This window comes from Monodon monoceros, unplaced genomic scaffold, assembly GCF_005190385.1.
Source record: "Monodon monoceros isolate NGI ecotype Baffin Bay Population unplaced genomic scaffold, NGI_Narwhal_1 Super_Scaffold_5, whole genome shotgun sequence".
NCBI lineage: Eukaryota > Metazoa > Chordata > Mammalia > Artiodactyla > Monodontidae > Monodon > Monodon monoceros.
In genome coordinates this window covers 36,842,736-36,847,766 of record NW_021703782.1, presented here as the reverse complement: position 1 = coordinate 36,847,766, position 5,031 = coordinate 36,842,736, and the positions used below count along the sequence as shown (strand labels likewise).

Genomic DNA, 5,031 nt, shown 5'->3' with positions numbered 1-5,031 from the left:
AGACACATAAAGCATTTGCCTTTCTTCCTCCAAGACCTTCTTCCAATGCTCCCAATTCCAGATGGTCAGAAGCATAAGAGCAGTGGGGAAAGGAGTAGAAAACTTAATTAAATAGAAAATAAAATCAAGATGATACCTCCCTCTCCCACAGGTAAGTCTACAAGCCATTGTCAGGCTGAGCAGATCAAGAGGGGAAGAGCAGTAGGTCAGGCTGAAGTTGAACCTTTGACTTGGACTGCCCTGATATAGTAACAGAGTGGATGGACGTCTGACCAAGATGCTCTCCAGAGGGAGATAAGCTAGATACTACAGAGTGTGTTTTCAGGCACTGGTAGGAGAAAAATAAAACTGTTTTATGATTAGCCCCTACTCTATATTCAGCCCAATTGCAAATCAGTTCCTCATTTTGGCATAAATTGTTTTAACCTCTCATCTATTCCCTTGTCTTTTGGTAATAGTACTGGTTTTCATTTTAGGATTCTCTCTGCTAAGAATTCATGTTTTGGGGAAAATAAACACCTTCCCTGACTCTGAAAATGAGGCATATAGCTCACGCCAAAATACTTCAGCATAAGCTCATCTCCTGGACACGTTCTTAGTTGAAAATGGACAGCAACCAAACCTCTGGGGCTTGGGCTGCAGGGGCAGGTTGCTGACATGGCAGCTGCAGGGACCTTGGAGGTGCCGCCAGGCTGTGCCTTCTGAATCTCTCTGCCCAAGAGATGGCCCCAGCAACTTGTATTCTTCCTTCTGGCCCTGTACCCAGTGTACTATCCAGTCCATTGGACTTGTACTCATGCTTCTTCTCTGACCATCAGATCCATGGAAGGTGAGACTTCATTCCCATTTCTGAGGCAAGGGCTGCCTGATAGACTGGAGAAGATAATTACAGAAATGTTTTCTTTTAGATAATCTCAGAGCACCATCAGCTCAACAGTTACAGAGCTACTATAATCGAGTCTTCAGGAATTGCCTGATTTTTCAAGGATGAAAATGCTGAAGATGAAAACGTTTATCTTTTTACAGTCAAGGTGATAAGTATCTAGAAGAGATAACAGGAAGTAGGCATGGCTCCAAGTGTGATTAAATGTAAGGAGAGCTTCGGGAAGATCCCCATCACTAGCCAGAATGTTCAGTACTTTTTGGATATTTCTGCATAAGTTGTATTTTACTTTGGATGTTACTCAATTCACTATTCTTAATTGTATGGTAGCAACAGAAAAATAATTTCATATCTTTGAAATGGAAGCTTTAATGCAAATTGCAAAATAGATAACGTTATTAAAGATGGCTATGAAACTGCTAGAATCTGTGTGGTTTGTATTATGTTACCTCTTCTGAAACAAACTTGAACCAAACATAAAATCACCAGAACAGCCAATACAAGTGGTTTATATATCACCCATCTCTCTCACATGGGGTTTGAACTTTTCAAGAATGCATGGGAGCAATCATGAAACTCCTTACTGACAAAGGTAGTCAAGTTCTTCTTTTCAAGTTCATGTCACATTAAGTAATTAGATATTGTATTTAATTACATTCCAGCCTCCTGTGGTGATATTTGGAGTAGCACCCTGGCTGATTTAGGTTATAGACTGCCCATATGATATCTTGTACAATATTTCAAGGAGAACTTAAGCTATGTCTCCTAGAATGTAATGGAACAGTTATATTCATCTATATAAGACTTCCCAGCATACAACACAGTTGCCTGGAAGCACGTCAACACCAACCATCAAGCTCATGATAGGTGTCTGCCAAGAAGATAACCAAAGCACATAAAGACATTCTGCAGTGGCTACAGACTCTAGGACTCCTAGAAAAAACAAATGTGGTTTTGCATTAAGTTTGGAAGAAGTGGTGTTGATTCTTGGTACTGAACATTTTATAGCTCATTGTCATAATTAACTATTCTGCATAGAATGAATAGAATGTAAAATCTATATATGCTTTAACCCCCCCAAAAGATGAAGTTGTACCTATTTTACACTTATACTTTTGGAGTTAATATAATTTATTTTTCTATAATAGTGGTTTTGGTTAACTTTTTTGTCTTATTTGTGGTAAACTCCAGAGGCATGAAAATCTTTGAATTTCTACAGGAAACTGTGCAGTTTATTTTATACTTTTCATTTAAGCCTGTGAGAAACATTTTCTCAATAATGCTGATTAACTATGTAGCCACCTTTTTGTTATATAGAGATCTTCCATGTTTTATTTAGTGATGACAACTGTTCTGATAGTCTCTGTTGACCAGTGAATGACTATAAACAAAACAGAAAACAATTTCCTCCTAAGGGTAACTCCACTCACTTTTCACCATCTTCTTGCAGTGTCTTAGCTCTATCATTGATATAATGTTTCAAAATTTCTTGCAGAAAATTGTTACAGGTAGTTCTCTACAGATATTTATAAATTTTCTCTGAATGTGCTTGTGACCAATGTCAGAGGAAAATTTTATATTTGTTATAAAACATAAGAAGCAGCTACAAATTGAGGACAAAATTGTAGTTGCCAAATTAACTCTTTTCAGAATTACCTGGGGGGGATTTTGAGAAGCAGAGCTTTCCTGTCTTGCCCAGACATATTGAATCAGAATACCTCAGGCTGGAGCTTAGAAATCTCAAAAAAACAAAAATAAACAAAAAAACCTTTCCCAGTTTAGGGGGCCATTGTTTTAAAGTGAATGGTGATACCAAATTTGCCAGAGTTACAGAGAGATCTGTAGGTGTATGTCTTTAACTGTTAAAAGTTCAAACTTCTAGACTCTGGGAGAAACAGAGTATCAAGCCCTATATAATTAGGAAATAAAGCAGCAAATTAGAAATGAAACAAAATGACTACAGAATAGTCAAATTAATTGAAAGATTTGAGCCATAAATGTACAAATCTTCTAAAAAAAGATATATTTTATATAATATCCAGATATTTTCATCAAGAGAAAGTCAAAATTGGTCACAACAATAATAATTCTTTGCATTCTTACAGTGATTTGTTGTTTTTTTGTATATACTTCGATGCATAGTATCTCTTTTGTCTTCAAAACAGTGAAACAGGGACAGGGAAGGTTCTGGTGTCCTCATTTTCAGAGTTCTTCCCAATATTGCAGAGAATTGGAACCAAGGTCCAGAAATCCCTGTGTGCTGATCAATCAATCAGCCACTTCGATAGGCAGAACTTAGGAGATTGTCTGTCATCTCATATTATTTTAGGGTGACAGTTAAGTATCATAATGCATTTATTGTAAATGCTTCAGGTAAAGTTTGCAACTTAAAGGGGAGCTTTATATATCTAGAAATCTTCATTCCTTAAAGGATTACATAAGATAACATTGCTACATAAATTTGTAGGCTGGAAGGGATATTAAAGTGCATTTAGTCTAGTTTTCTCATTTTGTAGATGAAGACCCTAAGGCTCAAAGATTTGTGTGGTTTGCCTAGTGATTCAAAACTAAACCTGACCAATTTTTGGAAAAAGGACATCTCTCCTAAACTATGTTCCATATTATGGATTTGTTAAAAAGAGTAAAATACGTTGGTGAGTGATTTATGTTAGTTCAATTTGCTAATAATGTTAACTTTAAATTTCACTTTTCCTGTAACATAATATATTTTGTAATACTTTAAACCAAAGTAATCTCTTTATCTTCAAAATAAGTTATTACAAAACTGAGATATAGTTGATAATTTTACTCATAAGGGATTTCACCCCCACCCAAATTAAAAGTTTTCCCTCTTTATTTGAGCACTAATAATGGTGTTTTCAAAGGAGCAGCAAAAGTGAAATATTTTCTTTTAATTTCTTAATAAAGTATAAGCATTTTTACTTTGCTATTATGGAAATGGCCAGAAAATTACATAAAACAATATTTTGAGGGAGTATTCTCCTGGTTGATTTTAAATCATTGTGATACTTGAAAATTTTAATGTTTAAATAACTCCACAAGTTATTACATTCATCAATATCTGATTCATGCATTGTAGATATAAACATATTTAAGGATAAGAAATGGATTCTATGTGCTTTCTATAACCTGAGAAGTTAAGGAATGTGGCAACATTTTAAAGGATGAGGTAGCAGAAATGTTCTACTTTATAATCAAAATACTATCTTCATACTTAAAGGTCATTATTTTCCAGCACAGTGAAATTCTTACCTTAAGATGTTAAAATGGACATATATCATAATAGTTTATCAAATATTTTCAGTGACAATAATCTGAAAACATGGGAAAAAAATTGACACCACTGATTCAGGTGCAACAACACTGGATAAAATGTTTGTTATGGTCTAATGGGAAACAAGTTTATTCTGTCTTATCAGGAATTTTCTTTTTCTTATTTTTTTTGTTAGTTTCTGCTTTATAAAAAAGTGAATCAGTTATACATATACATATGTTCCCATATCTCTTCCCTCTTGCATCTCTCTCCCTCCCACCCTTCCTATTCCACCCCTCTAGGTGGTCACAAAGCACCGAGCTGATTTTCCTGTGCTATGCGGCTGCTTCTCACTAGCTATCTATTTTATGTTTGGTACTGTATATATGTCCATACCACTCTCTCCCTCTGTCACAGCTTACCATTCACTCTCCCCATATCCTCAAGTCCATTCTCTAGTAGGTCTGTGTCTTTATTCCTGTCTTACCCCTAGGTTCTTCATGACATTTTTTTTTTCTTAAATTCCATATATATGTGTTAGCATATGGTATTTGTCTTTCTCTTTCTGACTTACTTCACTCTGTATGACAGACTCTAGGTCCATCCACCTCATTACAAATAGCTCAATTTCGTTTCTTTTTATGGCTGAGTAATATTCCATTGTATATATGTGCCACATCTTCTTTATCCATTCATCCAATGATGGACACTTAGGTTGTTTCCATCTCCGGGCTATCGTAAATAGAGCTGCAATGAACATTTTGGTACATGATTTTTTCTGCATTATGGTGTTCTCAGGGTATATGCCCAGTAGTGGGATTGCTGGGTCATATGGTAGTCCTAGTTTTTGTTCTTTAAGGAATCTCCATACTAT

At 35.5% G+C, this 5,031-nt stretch overlaps 1 pseudogene; it reads left to right on the top strand.

Annotated features, from left to right (window-relative positions):
* Positions 1-822: 822 nt before the first annotated feature.
* Positions 823-1,457, top strand: LOC114884435 (annotated as a pseudogene).
* The last annotated feature ends 3,574 nt before the right edge of the window (positions 1,458-5,031 follow it).